The following is a 22,807-nucleotide window of genomic DNA, read 5'->3' as shown; positions in this document are numbered from 1 at the left end:
GCAAGACTTTTCAGTTTGAATACATTGGTGCCAGTAGCTCTGTAAGGATGTTCAACTGAAAAGACTTTGGATTCACTCAGATCTTCTGTTTTCAGGCAACTTAGCATCCTTCTATTCACAAAGAGTTCGAGTTCAGCCTGACAATTCCCTAGAAGAAATTCCAGACTCTAGCAAACACAAACCTTTGGATTTCCCAGTTTATTCCTGACCAATTAATGTCTATTTGTTCTTTAAATGAGAAAGAATTTTCTTTAAAAGCCTTTCCTGTTTTTCAAAGCCATTTTTTTAAATTTTGCCAAACTGTTAGACTTCAAGTGCTCAAAGGCTTTATTCTGTATAGCTGTAATAAGTGCAAAATTCAAAAATAGTTATAAACACAGGATGTTGAGATGGGGATTTTTAGGAAGTCATCAAAGAGTGGGCAAAAAGTATTAGATACAGTGAACCAAAAGTCATTAAAATTATTATCAGATGACAATACTGTCAGTATACTAAGAATGCAATGATTTATGGCTTCAGACATGTAATAATTAGCACAGATAGAGTAATCAAAATTAAGTAATTTTTGACATGCAAACTAAAGACATGACTTACAAATATCACCAGCTGAATGCAAGCGATGTGTTTTTATGATGTCCTAGGCATATGCACACTAGAAGACTCTTTATGTCTGCTGGATTTGCTGGTGTTTCATGACCCCAGAGAATCACTAAGTAGATTTTCTTTAATGCAATCTTTCTTTTAATTTCCATAATTTAAAAGAATAGTAAATTTACTTGGAGACAAATTTCTTCTTCCTACATCAGCAACTCCTCTGAACCAACACATTTTACAGAAATCCCTTTTTAAAAGCCATTATATGAACCACCACCAATTATATGAATCACCACCAAGGCCTGTCTTTAGGTTAAACATACGTGTCTAGCTTTTTCACAAAGCATTTACAGGGAGACTTGGATTTAATGGGTGGACTATTAGATGAATAAGAAAATGGTTGAAGGGTCACATCTAGGGGGTAGTGTCAATCAGACCAATCAGACTCCTGATGGACATCAGTGACAAGTAGTGTTCCTCAGGGGTCTGTACTGGGATCAGTGCTGTTTAAGAATTTCATCGATGACATAGAGATTGAGATTGAGTGCACTCTCAGTAAATTTGAAGATGACACCCAGCTGAGTGGTGCACCTGACATGCCTGAAGGATGGGATGCCATCCAGAGGGTCCTGGACAAGCTGGAGAAATGTGTCCATAGGAATTTCAAGAGGTTCAGCAAAGCCAAATGTAGAGTGCTGCACCCAGGTCACAGTAATGGGCCTGGTACCAGCACAGGCTGGGCATGGACAGACCCAGAGCAGCCCTGCCCAGAAGGACTTGGGGGTGCTGTGGGTGAGAGGCTGCACATGGCCCGGCCATGGCACTCACAGCCCAGAGAGCCAAATGTGTCCTGGGCTGCATCCAGAGCCCTGTGGGCAGCAGGGGAGGGAGGGGATTCTGCCCCTCTGCTCTGCTCTGCTCTGCTCTGCTCTGCTCTGCTCTGCTCTGCTGAGACCCACCTGGAGCACTGCATCCAGAGCTGGGATCCCAGCACAGGAGGGACAGGGACCTGACTGGAGCAAGTCCAGAGGCTACCAAGACTATCAGAGGGATGGAGCACCTCTCCTATTAAGAAAGGTTGAGAGAACTGGGTTTGTTCAGTCATGAGAAGGCTCCAGGGTGCCCTGATTGTGTCCTTCCAGTACCTGAAGGGAGGCTTGAAGGAAGATGAAGGGAAAATATTTCCAAGCACCTGTAGTGAGAAGACAAGGGGAAATGGTTTCAAAAGAGAGGAGGTTATATTAAGTAGAAATCCTTTACTGTGAGAGTGGTCAGGCACTGGAATTGTTTGCCCAGAGCCATTGTGGATGCTGCATCCCTGGAAGTGTTCAAGGTCAGTTTGGATGGAGGTCTCAGCAACCTGGTCTAGTAAAAGGCATCCCTGCCCATGGCAGGTGGTTTGGTGATTTTAAGATTCCTTCAAACCCAAACCATTCTATGATTCCATAATACAAAGGGAGGAAGTAAGTATGTTCAATGTGCTAACTAACCAGCACTTGTCAAGAACTACAGGACAAAGGCTGTTACCATAAAAGTTCTTTGTTTATATGCAAGAAACTAATTGGGGAAGGTATATCGTATTCCATAAAGAAAGTAGAACATCTGTTATTGCAAATCTAATGTTAAAATACCATTTTTTCCCTAAAAGTAATTTTTCATTTAAAAAACCAATGGAAATACAAAGAACATTCCTCAGAGACAGAAGCCAAGGGGTGAACTTGTGTTCTGGCTCTTCTGTTCATCTTATCTTCTACAAAATTGTTCACTAAACGTTTAGTAGGCCTAGGATATTGAAGAAGGAATGGCATGAAGCTGTGTCAGGGAAGTTTAGGTTGGGTATCAGGAAAAGATTTTTCACCCAGCAGATGGCTGGGCACTGGAACAGGATCCCCAGGGAAGTGGTCACAGCATAAAGCCTGATAGAGTCCAGGTGTTTGGACAATGATCTCAGGAAGACACATGGTGGAGTTGTTGGCTCTGTCCTGTGCAGGGCCAGATGCTGGACTCTATGATCCTTGTGGCTCCCTTCCAACTCAGCATATTCTGTGAGTCTATGAAATTTTTGTCAGTTCCAATGTGCAGTAGAAAGAGCCTAGGTTTTCAATAAAAATGCATGTTTTAAAATAACTGATAAAGAACAAACTCTGCAAAGGGAAAATCCACCAGTTGCTTCCTCGAATCTCCCTGCTACCTCTAACACCCTTCCTGCATCTCCCAGTGAAGAGCTCCCTTGCACAGGACGGATTTGCTGGTGTCACTGAGGACACGCTACAGAGGTAACAGGATTGCAGGAGTGCAACTGAGGACAGATTTTGGCTCACAGAATCTTTCTTACTGGTCATGTAATGTGTGATGGAAAGATCCCAGTCTGACCCTGACAGACTGCATCGTCTTGTCAAAGCTGGCAGCTAAGGAAATAAAAACCTTGTTTATTGTAACCTGGGAGCATTTGATAAGGATTGATTGAGACACAATACACACAGACTCCCAGAGTATAATACTTAGAAGCTTGCTCTGTTCAAATAGAACTATGCTTCAAAGAAGGATTTGGGGTTTATAACCTCCCCTATCTCCCATTCATCCAGAATAAACATCTTAATTTGCATGCCCAGATTTTAATTGGTACAGTATGTGGAATTAACAGAAACCATTATCAGCTAAATCAGCATGATCCTTCCGTGAATTAAAATATGTCGCACATTTAGAACACTAAATGAGAGAACGGAGCTCTCTAACAGCTAAATTCAACATTTTCTGTAAACTAGGAGCACACTCAGTACACTGCCACATAGTTTCTAGCTTTGAAGTACATTCAAAAAATTAAGGAAGGAACAAAGGTGCTGGTGGGTGTATTCCTAACACTTTCTCAGCCCTTCTTTGCACTGAAAACAGTGTTCAGGAGAAAAGAAAAACTAACTCTTTAAGGCCTCAGTGTTGAATAGAATTATTAAAGAGTAGTTGAAGATAGAATTGGCAGGAAATAGAAAATCTATATAATCAACTGAAAAATGAGAAGGAACAGAAAGGATAAGATTATTTCTGAGTAATAAAATATGCCAAAAATTATGATGATTCCTTTCCACCCAAAGGTACATTTGAAACGGCATTACTGAGAATCTAGGATGGTTTGAAATGACTGGAAAACAACACAGTTTAAGACCTCATTTGGGAAATTTCCTGCTAGCCTGTCTTATATAACTAATAAGAGGATTATATACTTCAAAGCTGGGTTTTATCATCCTATTGTGCTGACCAGGGCCATCAGTTCACTGGTTTGGCTGATAAACTGGAATTAGATGTCAGAAATGGATCTTTTCATAATAGTAAGTAGTTATATATCCTGAGACATTTATAATATAAATAACCAACAGCAGCAATTTGCAAAATATGGTAGTGAAATTCAATAGCTAACTGAACTTTAGACTCCATTAAAAGTGGAAACAGTTTTGACTAAAATTAGAACAATGCTAAGATGATAGAAAAAAAATGATGGTATTACTTGTCACCAGAAGAAAGCCATTATTATAACCTGCAGTTTCCAGCAGCTGAGTTCCAGATGTAAGTGTTACATTAAGTTCATGTCTGAAGAGCGTCCTATCCCTTAGAAAGTCCTCTTTCCCACTACATGAAAGATGCATCAATCTCCTCTACCCTTCCAGCCATACTTGCATGAGCACAATTTTAAAATATTTTATACATATGTGAGGACATGATGTTTATCTAGGAGTTAAGAAATCTATTCTCGAAGAACAAACCATCTGATATATGACATATTACTTATTATTCTTTTATTAGTTGTGCCCTCACATAGGAAGAGATGACCACATACATACCTGCCATTTAAAAAAAAAAAGTTTTTCCAAATCATGGGTTTGACCACTGGCATTGAACCTAGTCTGCACTAGTGCCCTGACCATTGTATTGCTCCATAAAGGCTACCCAGATTATTCTGTTTGCAGTTCAGTCAGCTTCATGTTTGTGATGTAGGTGCACTCAGCTGGCTTCCTGAGCTTATCTACAAGCAGGTAGATACAGACACAGTCAACCTGCGTCGCTTGGGCCAAGTGTCCCAGTGAAACTCCAGCCAAGAAGGACTGGTCAGGTAGCCCAAATCTCAGCTATGGCATAAAGTAAAGTAGCAAAACTGCTCAGACTGATACTGTTACGTGACTCACCTACATGTAATGCACTGATAGAACTGTTATCGTGTCCTGCTATTCCTGGAGCTCTCCATCTCCTTGGGGCTCTTCTTCCATGGAGAAGGTGATGAGGCTCCCAGCCAGACAAATATTCTGGTCATAGCTCTAAAGGTCAGTTGGGAAATATGGCCATCATCTCCTTAAAAAAGAAGTAATTTTAACTCAGTGGAATGTCAAGTCAATAACCTCCTATGTTATAATGCTTCTCATGGTTGTTTTAAAAAGTAATACACACTCACTCCTTGGAATTTGTTAAAGCTAATGATTCTAAAAAAATAATTAGAATCAAGAGATTTAAGACTCATGAGCATGACAGAAGCACGTTGCCTGCTTCCTTCCTATCCTCATTGTTCCATATTGCCCTTGGTCAGTCAGATTTGCATGGTGACTGGCCAAACGCTACCTCATTATTTGACTTAAGGACCACTCACCTGCAAGGAAATGAAATCTTCAAAACCCAGATCTAGGTTAAGCTTATGTCTGAAGGATTCTGAAACTGGCTGATAAGGGTGCATGCATTTTCTCCTTTGCCATTAACCAATACATTCAGGGTTTGTTACATTATTTATTGTTTTTTCCATTGAAAAACAGGTACCCCAAGAGCAGGCAAAAAGCCTAGTAGGCTTTCAACCCAGTGAGCTTCTTTAAATGGCAAGGTTTTATCTTTAGTTAGATCATATTCACGATTTTCCCTGAGGCAAAACCTGATTTTTTTCAGGAGGAAACCAAGGCTTTGAGTGGGTAGTGAGTGATGTGCACAGGACAACTGATGAGTACCTTCTATGTGAGATAAGTAGGCAGAAGCTCTTCATATGAAAAGAGATGACTGAGTAGTTATGGTCTAGCTGTCAAACTGCAAATGTCACTGCAAATTAACTGTGAAAAGCAGTTTTCCACTATGAGATTTTGGGGTTGTGGGTTTAAAACAAAATGAGATATTAGAATAATTTTCAAGGGGATTATTCTTACTATTATTATTATTATTATTACTACTACTACTACTACTACTCCTATTATATTCATTGCCATGAGATTTCACTGATCATAACAGTGAAAATAAGTTCTAGATTTAAAAAGTGTGTTAATTGACTTCAGGAGTTAATGGATACATAAATATAACACAGCAGACACAAGCTTCAGGAATTTTCTTAAAATACTGACTGCCTGAGAAAATCATGAGAGGAAGAGTAATCCACAACTTGTAAAATTTCTCACAGTTTTCCCTAACCATCTGCTACTGACCACTCCAAGAGCAAGGGTACTAAGCTGAGTAGACTACCAGTCTGCTATTGCATTCTCAGTTTAAAAAAAATGTAAATGATCTATTAGTTTACTTATAATTCACATATGCATAGTATTAACGACCAGTCATAGAAGTAAAAGATACTTATTAACAAAATCGTGGTATTCATCTATTCAGCTTGTGTGTCACCTGAACCAACAACTGAGTGCTGAATACCTGTACTAAATTTTAAAAGAGCTCTGCCAATTATCTCTGGGGGCAAAAAGCAGGCATTTTTTTTCTGAGCACAAAGAGCAGACAAAGCAGAATTTTTGAAGGAGGATTCTGAGCTCTTCTTCTATGCTCAAAACATTATAAAAGTCTAATACTGACCCCAGTTGTATATCAGATTTCAGTTATCAGAGTTTTGCAGATCAAAACAAATCTGGTCATAGGGCACAAAAACAAAGCCTCTCACTCGCACCAGTGGAAGTAGTAGTGGCCACACAAGAGAAAGGCCGCAACGGTAGAGAAAATCGCTTTGTACAACAGAGAAGGAAGAGAAGTGATTACAGCCATGCTCACAGGTCCTTGGAAAGTAGGGACCACTGACAGCAGACCTCCTTCAACATGACCAGGTTGCCCCTGCTACAGGTTTCCACTTCCTGTACAAACTCTCTATAAACAAACCTATCTGTAGCTTCACTTTCTGGAGCCCTATTGTCAAAATGTGGGTAGGATGGGTACCTAGGCTGTAGCATCATGATCTCCTCCACTCCCTTGCTACAAACTCCCAGCATATCTGTGAAACAGGGTGCTCAAGGATAGCTTCTCTCTTACCTCACATTTGTGCTTAGTGAGGCCCAGGTGTTAATGGGATTAAATTTCCCCTACAAGCCTGTGTCTCTTGTTTATTATTTATTAGTGCTGCTGAAGACAGAAATTAAATTCTCCTGCTTGGAGGACCTTACACTCCACATCGGACACAGCTGGCCAGGCTGCTGGGGATATTGTCTGAACTCTAGCACTGCCCCTGTGTCAGTGTGCTGAATCAGACACAGTCCTGCTTTTGGCAGTTTACGTGCCAGACACCTTATCATGGATTACCAAATCACTTGTCATCACACAAAGAATTGGAAAGAGGAAAGAATCAAAAACTTTGATTTAGGAGACTTCCAACTGTTCATTTAACATTTACACAGAAATTTACATTTTTTTAGCTGTAGATAGAGTTCTACGAATTATACTTCAGAATCGTGGAACAGACCAGGATTAATAGTTTTGGAGCATCACACAAATTCCTAAGCTTTGGCATAAGGCTCATGGGGAAGCACTGAGCAGAATTCCCAGTAACTTCATTTGAGAAGGCGATAGCTTTAGGTATGGTCAAAGAAAGCAACAGATTGTCTATAAAAAACCACTAACGTTGGCTGTAGGAAGATCCTTGAAATGAGCAGCTAACCTCTCCTGCCTGAGTAGCCAACACTGCATTGTGCTTGCCTCCACCTTATGCACTCATCCTTTTTAATCAACATTGGGAAGCTTCACTGTGAAAATGTGGTGAGTCTTGTTACAAGGGGAGGAGTGGCTTGTAATCCAGACTGCAAGTTGGAGAGCACTAGTGCTTAATTCTACTAGGGAAATTAGGTTCTGCTTGTATTGTTGGGGAAGTCAAATTGCCACAGAGGGAATTTCCCTTCACATTAGATGCAGCAAATTAAATTCCAAAAACTCATGAGCTAGCTGGCCATTTTGTGAGTACATCAGGGAAGAAAAAATTTGATTTAATCAAGTTGTCTTTGCAGAGCTTACAATTTCTGGTTTTATTATTTCTTTTTATTTTTTCATTCTTTCAAACTGACTACATTTGATGAAGAGTTTTTGCCTTCCTTAAAGTTTCACACTGTTTTCATGGAATTACACTTTGTCAGTGAAGAGAACTTCTAACACATTAATAAAACAGTGCTAAGGAAATATCCTGTAATGCATTTTTTAAGCATATGCAAGTATACAGTCTGGTTGTAAAGAACTACCAATCTACAAAGTAATAAAAAGAGAATGGTGCACAGTATTGATTTGTTTTTCCTTTTGTATCACTTACAAAAAATGGATCATTTCAGCGGAAGTGCTCCATCCAGTTTTGGTCACAATCTATTAGACAAGCTAAAGAGAACACAAGAAAGACCAGCAACAATCAAGAGGCTTGATTTACAGAACAGAAGGATTCAGGTTTCCATAGTCTAGGCAAGACTAGGGAGAGCATGACAATGAAGTTCAAACATGCAGAAAAGTGCAACAAAGAATTCAGTTATCCCCCCATGTCAACCAAAGGCCAGGAAGGGAGCAAGACTTTATTTTAAAAAATAGAAGTCTGCACAAGACATGAGGAAAAATTTCCATCCAGAATTATATTTAAGCACGAGGACTGGTCAGCTAGGAAAACAGTAGGAACTTCAGTGACTGCTTTCAAAACATTATAGGATGAATGACTGGAGACAGTCTGGGTATGTTTAATCTTGTCAAAAAACATTTCAGCCTGGAGTGAACAGGGAGAGCATCAAAAATGTGGATCCCTGTATTTCAAGGCCAGGCAGAACCATTTCAGTTATCCCTTCTGAATCTCTGCAGAAGGGAGGCTGAAAAAATGAAGATTGCATTAAGCAATGGAATCTAGATGAACCAAGAGGAAAAAAAAAAAAAGAAAAAAATTATTGTTACTACAGTTTAGCAAGAAATTAGGAATTTTAGACTCAGTGATCTATAACTGAGTTCCCAGAAAAAAAATACAGGAAAAGATCATCCGACAAAGTATTTATTTATATAATTTCTAGGTACTTATGAAACAAACAGGTAAGCAACTTATGCCAAACCACTCAGTGGGAAAATAGAGCTTGTGAATTTAGTTAGGAGTCTGACACTGTATGACCCAATATTTTTATAAGTAAACCAAAAAAAATGTCCACAATTGCTACAAATAATTTGTTGTGAAAGTTTGTGCTCTGTTTTGGGCTTGGACCTTGATAAATATTTTCAACAAAGAGAGAAATGAGGAACCACAGAATATCTTTAGAGGTTAACCATTGCAACAGGCTGCCCAGCGACATGGTGGAGTCAGCATCCCTGGAAGAGTTAAAAATAAAAGTGGGTGTGGCACATAGGGATAGCTTAGTGGTAAACAGGACAGAGCTAAGTCAATGGATGGACTTAATGAGGTTTTCCCCAATTTTAAAAGTTCTATGATTCTATGAAAGATTGAAAATACTTTGGAGAATACAATTCGAAGAATTGTAAAATACCCAGACAAACTGCAGAAACAGCTAGAAAAAGTTTAGTTTCGTTTAGGACAAATAGCATATATAACATTCCAGCAAAAACTTCCATGGCAAATAGAAGATTGAAAGTAAATGAAGAGACAGCAGTTATAAAATGGGAAAAGAAAAAGAAAAAAGAAAAAAGAAAAAACAAAGGAAAAACCCACCAATATCTGAATAAATCAAAGTTAAACAAAAATCTGTGTTGCCATCATCCTGGGGTAAAAAAAAAAAAGCAAAGGGTATAAATAGGAGTGTTATGTGCAGGATTGATAAAGTAAGTCCAAGTGCAATAAGGTATGATTTTAGGGTCCAGCCATAGGCCATATATCTAAAAAAAAGATATTGAGAAAATTCTGATGGAGTGAAGAAAACAAGACATATAGACAAAATAGTAGAAAAAAAATGTTTTCAGTTATAAGTGATATGTGATGTTTTAAAGAACACATCAGAAAAGTGCAGATGTGTTAGTCTCCAAGTTTACTGAGGACAAGATTCAAAATATAAAAAGTGAACTATTACACAAACTTTGTAATATAAATATGGAATATAATTCTAAGTAAAAGTCTGAAATTTTCACCAGTGGAAGGCTTTGGAAACTTTTTCCAAAACGCTCAATGAACTGGGATAGGAATGCTGAAGAACATCAGAGCATTTTGGGCATTCACAAATCTATTCATATATTTCTGAAAGTAAGTTGGTTTTCAGGATATTTTACATTTCATTTTTATGTATTTGCCTGCATTTCTTGCCTGCCAGTCTTTTGATAAATAGAGATCTCAATTTCAATTTAGTTGTGGGTGGAGTGATCCTAAAATCTAAACTAAGTCAATGGGTAAATCATTCTTCTCCAGATGGACTGAAAAATTGTTGAGAAACCATTTCCTTAAAGGAAGACAATAAAGGAGGATGTTAAGTCATCTACAAGACAATGAGGACATTTTTTTTTAGTTTCAGAGTTTAACTGAAAATGTAATTGTAGATTAAGCATGGCATAATGTAATTACTATCAAGGACATAAAGAACAAGCCTATATAGTTTGCATTAGTCAAAGACAAATCACCAATGTTTTAATTTAGATTAAAACTTTTTTTCAGAAGCACCTTCTCTGGAGAAGTGTTTGGTGTTAAACCATGGCTCTCCTGAGCTGCAGAGGATTGTACTGGCTCTCAAGAAGGAGTGGCAGCTACTGTGATTTCCTGAACATGTAGCTTCTGACAACTTCCCTTTGCTACCACTATTCCATTCTTTATTGGGATACGAGGGCCACAGGTAGGAAGCTAGCTAGTTACATTGGTTTTCCATCTGTAGCAGTCCCATAAAGATCTCAGAACAGAGTTGAGGGTTGACATATATATATATATATATATATATGCATATATCTAAATTTGGAAGTAACTAATTCAATATGAAATGCTAAAAAGATCATCCTTTTGCAAAAATTGGAACTTATTCTTGCCTTAGGCTTATAGCAAAGTTTAGCTTTGAGCAAAATCCAAACTTCTCAAAATGTACCAGCATGTCCATATGTATTATGTAGCATTCAGAATGCCAGCATGTGTGCTTAACTCCTTCTAAGTCTTGCACAGGGTTTTCTAGTCCATGGATTTAATCTTTTTTAACCAACAGCAATTAACAGTCAGCTCTCAAGCTCATGAATGGAATCCTGATGACTGATTTCTCAGATATGCAGAAATATACATTATGGAAGATAGCAGCCTTGTTGCCTCAAAAAAACATAAGAAATGGAAGATTATCCTACCACAGAAGAAATATCATCCCACTTAAAAAGACTGGGTAGAGATACCTACATGCTGATCACTTTACATGGTAATTCCTTCCTTCTTGTTGGAAGGTTAAGATCTACCTACAACATATTTGTCCATCTGAAGGGTCACATGCAACAAGAATAACAGAACAACCACCTTTGCATCTTATATATGAAAGTCCTGATAATGCAGCCCTCTGGCCAAAAAAACAAAACCAAAAAACCACCCCTCCTTCCCCCCCCCTGTTTTTCTTCATTCTTCCACATGCAGGGAAACTTTGGCAGAGCATATGTGTATTTACCTTTCCCTTCATAACATCATTGCAATGCAGAATAAATGGAGAAGAGGAAAGCACCTGAATATGATATCATCATTTTTCTTGTTTCTTGGCAGCAAAGGGAATTTTCTTACTATTCCATCTGTCTGGAGAAGAAAAAATACCCCACCATAATAAATTAACAGTCAGATGAAGTTTATAGTGCTGACTTTTTCAAAGTCACATAAGGATGGCCAGATGGAGTCTGCAGGAGTTACTTTAAGGACAACTGACCAGAACAGAAAAGACAAGTATTAACATTCTTTGTCAAGTATTTTATGTAATGCCCCAGGCCTGAAGTCTCCCAGCATTGCAAGTTATTCTTTCACAAGAACATGAAAAGATAAAGCTGTACACTATCCAAACTCAGTGTATCCTTTTGTAAGCTTAACAAATTCTGCAACATTTCCTATAGCTGCTGTCCTCTCAAGCAAGGTAGAGCACACTGATACAACATTCCTGGAATTTCAGATGTGTATGGGAACAAATGAGCTCTCAGCTTCTCATCAGTTTGCCTTATCTGGGGCCACCTTTGACAGGCTCTGTGCTATAGCCAGACAAAGTGGCAGTGATTTTTGCCTCCAAAAACACTGTGATAATGCCAAGACCTTTCAGTTTGTCATGGTGCAAATGGTTCTACTGCCTGGACAAGGCTGTGCCAAAAACCTAGGGAAAACAAACAGACACAGTGAGGAAGGTCTAGGAGGAGATGTCTCCCTGCCTGAACTAAAAAAAAATCCACATCCCTCTCAGGTCGTCTCACTCTTCATCGATCATACACCACCCTCTGTACCCACAGCTTAAGAAATATCTGTATTATAATAGATAATACTGACAACACCTAGTTCTGCCATCGTAATGTTGTTAGTAACTGTATACACCATTAACCACAGTTCCTGTTACTCAGATTAAAAAAAAATTCCTGACAAGGCTAATGACTGCAAGTGTCTCTGGATAAAAATCCCACCAGGCATTATAATCCATCTTCACTCTGAAAGAAATGCAAACCTTCCTCTTGCTCTGTCCCACAAACTTCCTGACAAATTTCAAGTACAAAGGTATCCTGAAGTAAGAGCATTTGAATTTCATCACATAGAAGATATACTAGAGTCCTGCATACCATATTTGTAATTTTTCATTGTGACAATTTTAATGCCAATATGAAACTCTAAATAAATTTATGACATCTGATTTCCATCTGATTTCCAAATGCATGCATTTTTTACCTTAAGAATCCCCATTTCATTATTTAGATGGTTTCAAGTTTTTATATTATTTCCTCAATTTCATACTAAGATCAAAACATTACTCTCCATTCCAAACGGACAAATAACCTTTAACTAAATAAACAGCAAAACAACTACAAAATGTAAAGCAGAAAGTTATACATGGACTGACAAGGCAGAAGACTAACAGTTAATTTGCAGCACTTCTATTGTATCTGCTGACTTAACTTTTTAGCCATTTTATTACAAGAGGAAAAATGTAATATTTTACAATAAAAGCATTATGCATGCTGCATAACTTACAGAGGAGCAGCCAAGTGTTCCTGTTGCACTTTCATCCTCATAGAAGCACCACCTTGTCAGAACACAAACTTCCTAGCATATGAGCTTTTTTGAGTAGGACTATTTCTCACATTAGAGCCCTAAACAGATTTATTTATGTCACTACAACCATTTTTTGCAGTTAACACTTTGTTATAAAGACTCATTGCAAGTCAAGTATCCTCGAAATTAAGAGACAGCACTCAGATGAAATTCTCTGCAGATAATTTGGTCCAGGAGCATTTAACTTGTCTCTCCATCTAAGAGAGATGACAGTGCATTTAGGTAATCAAACACAGTCCTTAGGACTGACTCCATAATTCAGAAAATGGCCTTAGCAATTTCAATATATCTAAATTGAAAGAAAAATTTCTAGCAGTTACATTTGTGCTGAGAGCAGCCTGTACCATAGTACCCAGACTCAGGGCTGAACAAAGAAGGACCACTGTCTGAAAGGAACCGGAATTAAATCCTCAGAGATCTTTTTCTCTAGGTCTGCTATAGGTTTCTATTTTCTACTTCACTGCATATAGTCTTGCATTGACGCAACTCATGTAGAGCCAGTCACTTGAAGTGATAGAGTTCCACCCAGACTTCCTGTAAACAACAAACGCCGGAGGAGGGGCATGGACCTCTTGTCAGCCTTCACCAGCAAAGCACTGGTTTCCTGGACTGCCACTTCACTACTCGACTGTATCTAGCTCCTGACATTCTTTCCCAAGCAAGCAAAGAAAAACCCAAAGGGCAATGCACTCTGCATCTTCTGCCTTAGCTGCACAAGAGTCTGCACTCCCCTCACTCCCCTGCAGCAAGGGGACCTCCACTTGTGGACATGCAGGATTTTTTTTTCTTTTTTTTTTCTTTTTTTTTTTCCCACAAGCTTGAGCTGAATGTTACTCATGAGCAGAAAAGCACATAAAGCTCCTGAGCCTAAGGCTGCAGTGCATCTGTCAGAGCAGAGCTAAAATAAGGTTCAATATTTTGGCTTTCCTATACTGTACAAGATTATTTGGCACTGTGCTTCCTGAGTTTGTGAGGTCAGGCCTTCAATGTTGCTTTGTTATTATGTGGACTTAAGAGGTCAGTTTAAGGTCTTCTGAGCTTTTAATTTTGGAACATTGTTTTGCTGCCCATCCACACCCTTCCAAACAAAATGAAAGAAGCACAACAAATATTCAGTGAGAATCACAGCTCTATCTGTGCGTGCCACAGGGAGACGAAAACCTCCTTTCAGCTTGAGTGTTCATCATGGAGATGCCTTTAAGCTCCAGATACATTTTCCAGGCATTTAAGACTTGCAAATTATACAACTTTTCTCTGAATCTTTCATACAACTATGACTCTATTAAAAACTACTCTGCTTCAAAAGCTGCTTTTTTAAACTGAAGGTGCAGGAAGTTGCACATATCATCTTTAGTTGAAACATCTGAGTTGCTGAAGTTCTCTCTTCTTGGACAGACTGTGCAATGAGTTTTTTACATATATATAATAAATTAATAATTTAATTTGCTGTTTTAAAACTAGCAGTGTTGGTGTTGTAATGCAGATCATAATCACCTTCAGAGAGCAAATAAATACTTATGAGCTTAGATATTGGCTTTAAGGATGGCAGAACATGACCTCACACCTCATCCATATGTTATCAAGCTGCAGGGTGAGTCACTAAGCAATTTACTTCTTTGTTTGCCAGGACAAAAGCACTAATGAAAAAAAAGTCCCACTGAAATTCTTTTCTGTTAAGAATATGCCAGCTGCTGGAAGCGGTGCTGTACATGAGCCTACCGAGCTACTCACTTTATTTAAACTTTTGGCTTTGTATTGCACACTAGTTTCTACCATTTCAGGAAGATTGTATAGCAAGAGTTAAGATTTCTTCCTCACTGCAAGAGAAAACTTACACTTTTATTTCAGGGACATTTGGGATAGATCTGTTTGCTGTTTCAAGAAAAACTCTTGAGTATAGCTTATTAAGTAAATACAACACCTACAGAATCAATAAAATATGTTACTTGTTAAATTTTCTGAATATTTTCTTATTCCTTGTTTGTCTGCTTTGCACAGCATTACATCTTTTAACTATCTTCGTACATGTCAAAATATAAAAGAGTGCATAATTTCTATTATGCAGTCACTGACTTCTACAGTATTTTGGTTAACTCTACAGGACTTTCTAACAGAAAACATATTAAAGACACATGAATCTACTACTGTATGAGATTCAAAGCCAGATTTCTGAGGCTGTTGTCTTTTAAGCTGGGTTGGCACAAACCTAGGTATTACTCTAACTACAACCCTATTGCAAAACATTTCCAGAGGCAACATCAGTAATATTTTGGATGACAAATGACTTTTCTTAAAATGCCTCTGATTGAGCCAATGCCATATTAATTCTTAAGTCTTAAAATACATTTCTTCACAAATGTATGTTTTCTAACACTGTTGTTTTGCCTACAGGTATAGGACTATTATTGAAGTGAACCGACATGTTTATTAGCTGATTTCCCATTTACTGAAACAACAGGGCCTTACAAGGTCCTAGGGATCTTTCTGATCCTGAAAAAGCAGAGATCTTTACAGGTAGCCCTCTTTGGTTATCTGCTTTCCTGGCTCGAGAAGAGATGCTCTCTGGGAAGAGATTTTTAATCAGTTTTCATCCAAGAAGGAACATTTCCTTTTTTTTCCTATTTTTTTTGAGTATGCATTAGTTATGCTAGTTTTTAGCAAAGAGATTAAGCTAGATAAAAAGCAATTTATTGCCAAGAACACTGAGTATTTGGCACCAGCTACCCCAACCAACAAATTTTGTGTTGAGCTGTTAAATAATCTCTTGTCCTACTTCTCCATATGTGAGCCTAGAAATACCTATCTGAGATTATCCTTTTCAGATGTAATCTTCAGTGACCCAAAATAATGAGAGAGAAACATTGTCTTTTTGATTCCTGGGGCCCTTATTCTTCCTTGTCCCCAAATAACATCGTCTTGAGTTCATACTTCAGTAACTGTTTTCCAGCAGCTTATGGATTCAAATAACATATGATCCTCCTAAACCAAGGAAAGAAAACTGTAGAGGCAAAGCACAAAATTTCAACACTGCACTGTAATTTAAATTCTCAAAGCTATTATTAGCCTTGAAGTGATATTCTGAACAGCTCTACAGCCTCTAAAGGAAATGCTTCATTATTTCTTTGATGGTTGCCAACTGTCTACTACTGTCTTTACTACCCTGGAGGTAACTACATACAGAAAAGGAAAAAAAAGTCCAAACAACAACAAAATAGAGACAAAATATAGGGAGAGACAACATGACACTATTGATCAAAGCAGAATGGACATTTTGTGTTCCAACTTTACAATGAACAGAGTACTCAGAAGCACTGCAAATTTAAAACTAGTTTCATCCTTTTCTTAAAAGCACCACCCCACTAATAATATACTCATGGTACAAGGTATGCTAAAGGTATGCAGTATGCTAAAATACAGCTAGAGATAAATACAGTAATAGGCAGGATACAAATGAAAATAATTTCTGAAGCAGTATCCATCTAATAACTATATGCTAAATGCATATTTTTTCTTAATTTTTTTAAATTGTAATTCCTATGCAAACCATAAGCATGGCACATCTGCTAATCCTTACATTTTCCTGTCCTAATCTATAGGAGTTCTTATACAGAGTTCAAAACCAGAACAGCTCAGTGCTTCACTGTATAATGTTACCTTCTCTGTGCTCTGCACTGGTTCACCAAAGAGTGCTTCATCCCTAGATTATGAACATCCTTCACCTGAATTATATGGAACAAATTATGTTGCCCTAACCCAGAGTAGGTTGGTCCTCAATGACATGAACTAAGGATCCCATGCCAAGTTAGTGGAAGTCTTTTCTGGATGGCAGTGGACTCTAATATATTTACTTGCTAAATGAAAATAAAACAAGTGGTGGTAGTACTGTCATAATTGAAAGGTAAAGGAAATGTTCCATATTGCTCTGACTGGGAACTGGGAAGCTGCAAGAATTCAGGCTCCCATCTGCAACACAATAATGACTGTAAAACAATTCTGCAATTTTTCACTGCAGCTGCAACCAGCCCTGAAAAAATATTCTCATATTTAACAAGTTTGCAAAATTACAGTTCTCAACCAATTGCTCTGTTTGGCTGCCCCAAATAGGCCATCTGGATTTGTAGATAAAGTCAAAATCCAATGGTTAGAGTTGATAAAGTTTTCAAAATACATTTCCAGTAACCAAAAATATTTAGTAACATCACCTTTGTTGTCTCCTTCTGAAATTAATCTCTGCAATGAACTCTTTCCTTGATGCTCCTGGTTGTGAATACATTTTTGGAAACAAGAGACATTTACTAACCTGAGGTAAGGTTGCCAAAACCTATGAGATCATTTGATCTTGAAATGGAAAACAGGAAAATTGTTCATATCCATGTAATTGATTGTAGAAGAAACTACTTGGTGTGGTCCTAAAAGCTAAATTTAATTTTAAAGCCCCTCCAATTAACATAATTTTTGCATATATTTTTCTCCTAATCACTAATATCATTCAGAAAGTTTCCGCTATTTAGCTAAAGATACTTTCTTTAAATCTTACAAGAGATTAGCTATGTGTGAAATAGCATTGGTTTCTATTCAGCTTTCAGAGGTCACTAATAATGTAAGGCAATAGGAAAATCCTCAGTGAAGATTCCAAATTCTGATAAAGAAACCAGTCATCCTGTACCAGAGGCAGTCAGAGGATGCACAAGTGCTTCACTGACCATAGTGGCAGGTGCTCCATCATTGGTTCATTGCTGAACCAATGGTTCAGCAGCAATTTGCTGCATTTAATGTTTATTGAGAAATTAATCTTCCTATTAATGATCTGATTGAAAATAACTTGCAACTGTGGGCAGCATCACAGCTATCCAGCGACACCAAAGCACCTGGTTCCAGACCATGGAGACAAGTGCTTCCAAGGAGAATCTGTCCCCTTGAATGGGATCTTCTTCACAGAACTGACTGGGTTCCTCCTATAGGAAGGAATCATACTGTGTTCTTAAAGGTAGGTAGAGCTGACACAGATCTTTGTCCTTTAGAAATTTATACTGATCTCAAGCCATACCTTTTCACATGGACAGCTTGGAGCAGACCTGGAAACTATAAAAAGCACATCATAGCCTCATATCCATAAAACTGGAGCAAGTGATTCTACTCATACACAACTCACAGTTCTACATGGTTTGGGAGCAAAGTGAAACTTCACAGTTATGAACAAGCTGTGCTTAAAGAGTTTGAATTTATTCAAGCCGTAAACTTGTATTTGAAGGTTGTAGTTTTGAATGCAAACCCACAATCCCTCAACAAACGTAATGAAACAATTTACATGAGAGCCCCCAAGCCAAACTGAGCTGTTTCAGACTGCTACAGTGTGATAAACATGGTGCTGGCTGAGCTTCCTGTTCTTTACAGCAAAAAGTAGGAGGCAGATACAGAAACAATGGTGGTTAACATTCAGCTCTGAACATCTAAGAGGTCAGGCCATCTCAGCTGGTGAATCAAAGTACCTAAGACATCTCTGGCAACTCCCCAGACTTTTATTACAGAAGGGGTAAGAACATCTCACTTTGTTATTTTTCATTCCAGATTAGTTAAGAATGGTTCTGATTAAAAAGGAAACAAAGAGGAGGTAAACTTACCCTAAATTTTGCTTTTCTCTTACTTAAAATTTGCCTTTCCTTTAGTGGAGATGAAGTATGTTAGCCCATCTAAAATTAAACTATTTGGCATGAAGCCAAATATCTAATAGCTTGAAATGAAGCCAAATTATTTCCTTCTTTCTTTGCATCTCTCTTCTATCTGCTTTTATCATCTTGGTTGGATAAGGTCAACAAACTAATATTAAAATATTTCCAGCTACTCAAGATGTTTATTGGAAAACACCTCCCATGACTGACAGAACAATATACAACATGGTAATAATATCCTGAACTTCTGAGGTGAAAATTAAAAGCATCTTTTTTAAACTGACAAATTATTTTTAGCTAAGAGTCCTACCTTATTTTCACAGACTGGAGGATGATCATAAACTGTGAATAAACTAAATAAAAAATAGTAATTTTGTTTACCTCTCCATTCCTCTGGCTGTGAACTGTGAGTCAGATCATCTGTCTTCCTTTGGACTGCTGAGTGAGTGGAATAACATCAGCTCTGACCAAACACATATGAATATACAGCATAATTCAAAATAATACAATATCAATATCCAAAGAAAACTGCCAGCTACTGATTTTCTATAATAATATTTATAGTCAAACTGAAACCTTTTTGGATACCAACCCAGGGAGTATTTATTCTGTTAGTGTCAAACCCACTTTCCTTTGAAATTACCTGATAAAATCAAAGTAAACTTGGACCTGTCATGGCATTAGCACATCATTTCAGTTTCAGACTAGAAGGAAGGATTACACAAGAGGAAGATGACTTCCCATCACCCCCCTGGGCCCTCACTCCCAAACTTAGTAATTTTCATGTAGTAAAATATATTACTTATTCCCACAAACACTATCCAGGACATTAAATATAAACCTCAATGAACAATGTACTGATGTATGAGAAGACTAGTTAAATGAGTTACTAAACTATAAGTTTTACACAGCATAGTGACACATAATAATCAGAAGTTCCTGTGCTTTCAGATACTCTGAAATACAGCATATTTATCTAAATATTTAAATACTGTTGTCTTGCCTTTGATTTTAAAAATAAAACAAATAAGTTGTTATATTATATGTCATTGACTAAAGTTGTTTTGGAATACTTCTGTTCATAGGAAATTCTTAAATTTTTTAATACAACTACACAGCACTTTTAGTGTCTGCCCAAGTTTATCTAGTCAAACTTTTTATATGATTCAATCACAGAAGGCAGCCAACCCTTTACCTTACTACATAAACCTACTTACACTCATCTGATACAGCCTCATAGTTACCAGTCGTCTCCATTACCTTAGCACCAAGTATTTATCTGCATCACCTCCCTATATTACTTAAGATTTGAATTTCTCTATATTTTGCTATTTGTGGACACTCTGATTTCACTGAAGGATTAAACTATCCCGATCACTAGATCTCATAGCACCTTGAGTCAGTAGATGTAAGCATCTTTACAAATGAGCACTAGACAATATTATCTCACTCAAAGTAACCTTACAAAGGAATTGTAGACAACATTGCTTCTATTGGAACGTCAAATGAGGGCAATATGGGGAATTTGTGACAGTAGAATGGGCAACAGACATGTTGCCAAGGCTGATAACAGCAGGCAAGTCTACTGGATTCAAGGTAATAATCCCTAATACTTTCTGGTGAAAAACCAAAAAAAAACATTACCTGGGGATTGCTGACTGTGCTGGTTTTGGCTGGGATAGAGTTAATTTTCTTCCCAATAACTGGTGTGGATCCAGTCTATTGGAGGGCTGATCTCAAAGGACCACAAGGATATTCCATACTACATGGCATCATGCTCAGCATATAAACCGGGGGGACAGTTGGGAGAAGTTCCACTGCTCAGGCACTGGTGTGGCATCAGTAGATTGGAGGTGAGCCATTGTTTTAATCTGCATCATTTACCTTTATTTCCAGCTCTTTGTTATTTTTCTTTTCATTACAAACTATTATTATTATTATTATTATTATTATTATTATTATTATTATTATTATTATTATTATTACTTTAGATTTAATTCATGTAATTTAATTTCAGTTATTAATTTTACTTTATTTCAAATGAAACATTTTCTCACTTTTACCCTTCCAAATCTCTTTCCCCATTCTACTGGTGCAGGCGTGAGCAAATAGTTGTAATGGCATCAGTTGCTCTCATGGATTAAATCATGACACTGGGCTGCAACAATAAATTTAGGAATGTGGGAGAAGTGCATACTTGCAGGTTACTGATGTGAGAGGGGCATGGTTACAACTCATGTGGATTGGTATGAATGTCAGTTCATGGTGGGTGGTTAAACTGAGTAATGCCATGAATGAGTAATAGTGTGCAGAAATGTAGTACCTTTTTGTAGCAGCACAGAAGCTGATCCAACATTTCTATCTGATCAATAGAAATCTCATTCATGAAAGAATGCAAAGAGTTAGCAAAGAGTATCTAATCTCGAATAAGCAATGCATTCACACTGGATATTTTCTCAGGGTTAACTTTAGGAACATGAGGATGGATGTCCACTTATGGTTACCAGCAGCCAAAGGAAGAAAACAGCAACACAAAGATTCCTCACCACTGAATATGCCTTATTAGAGCAAGGTATCTCAGTGTATATTGCAGGCATTGACATCAGCCACCAGGCATTTAAAACTCCCATTTTGAGGACAATTGGTTTGGAATGGAACACAGTGTTGTTCATGTCTTGAAGTAAATTTAGAATAATTTGATTTGTCTAAAACAATCCCCGTCTTATCTTCTCTTTGCTGAAATGCTCTTCCAGAGCAGGAAGAGATATAACGGAAAATGGGCTGATTTCCTATAACTTTCTATCATCTGACATTTAAGCTACCTGCCTGGAGCAATAAGACATTCTTCACAGCTCTCACATATTCATTGTGAACTTCAAGAGATGATATATCTTCTTTCCCTAGGCCCTGTTGTATTACAGTTTCACAGAAAGATACAATTCTTCGTAATTGTTTGTGAGGGGCACGTGGCATATATGAATGACAAGTCATATCCAAGCACTGCATGACATGCCCTTTACCCAAAGAAAATAATCAGCCCTAAGAGAATGCAGCTGGTGTATCTTCACTTAGAATATTTCATAGAGGCTGAGACAATCTAATCACTTTTTGTATCAAAATTGTTATAAAACATTAGAGTAAAGCATGAACTCATCATAATTTCAAATTATTCTTCCCAAGGTGCTTCAAACCTTACAGACCTTACATTGCACAAAAAGAAGCATTTACACATCTTTTCAAAACCACCCCCCTAGCCTCATAGTATTTCTATCAGAGAGTATTAAAATCTGAAAGATTAAACATGATTCACAGCCCTGTAATAGGAAACCAAACATAATTTCAACACTGGCATGCTGAGGTTGCTGCTGTTCTCTCCTTTGTAAATTACTTAGTAAATTTAGTTTGTAAATCTTAGTACACAAGTTTCAAGAGTTCTTGAATGTGAACCCCAAGAAATTTGTCAAAATTAACTGAAGCATAAGGACCATTAAAAAAAAAAAAAAGTAGACACTAAAGGAGAAAATTCCTTTGAAACACATTCAATTTTTGGGCAGTGAATGCAGACAGCTAGAGTATGTATTTATATTCACACTTAACTATGCAAAACTTGCTATATACTTCAGAGCAAAAAATCTCAGGCTGGGAGAGAATCATATTAACAGGCATTTACAGGAACTTGCTCAGTTGCAGCCACTCAGGCAACAGGACCTCGCTGGTGAGAGAGAGACACTTTATCCTTTCATAGCCATGGAGCCCCTTTATGCAACCAAGGGGTATATTAAACATAGAGGTAGCACTTAGAATTACATAACTGTACTAAACTCTCAGGTTTTGATGGTTTCTGTCCATTGCAGGAGAAAAACTACTGAAGTGAATGGACATCTTTTTCTGAATAAAAATATAAGGGTTTGACTCTCATACCCAGTCTCAAGCCAAACATATTTAAAACCTGAACACTAAGATGGAGGAACAGCCATATTCTGATTGTTGAATCTACCAGTCATTTATGAAAAAAAGACGCCCAATTTCCACTTAAAATGTCACAAAAAAAAAAAAAAAAAAAAAAAAAAAAAAAAAAAAAAAAAAGCAAGTAGGGAAGTGAAATCAATATACTGCT

At 37.6% G+C, this 22,807-nt stretch overlaps 1 long non-coding RNA gene across 3 annotated transcripts in view; it reads right to left on the bottom strand.

Annotated features, from left to right (window-relative positions):
* LOC119695927 overlaps window positions 1–19,762 on the bottom strand; it is a 106,518-nt gene extending 86,756 nt beyond the window's left edge. For 2 of the 3 annotated variants that reach the window (XR_005255453.1, XR_005255452.1), the window contains exons 1-2: window positions 8,117–19,762; window positions 4,770–4,932 (exon numbers count right to left, since the gene is read on the bottom strand). This is a non-coding gene — a long non-coding RNA (uncharacterized LOC119695927). The remainder of the gene's footprint in view (window positions 1–4,769; window positions 4,933–8,116) is intronic. The other variant, XR_005255454.1, reaches the window with a different exon arrangement.
* Between the last annotated feature and the right edge of the window lie 3,045 nt (window positions 19,763–22,807).

The sequence above is a fragment of the Motacilla alba genome, chromosome Z, assembly GCF_015832195.1.
Source record: "Motacilla alba alba isolate MOTALB_02 chromosome Z, Motacilla_alba_V1.0_pri, whole genome shotgun sequence".
NCBI classification, from domain to species: domain Eukaryota; kingdom Metazoa; phylum Chordata; class Aves; order Passeriformes; family Motacillidae; genus Motacilla; species Motacilla alba.
This window is presented reverse-complemented; position numbering and strand designations above follow the sequence as displayed.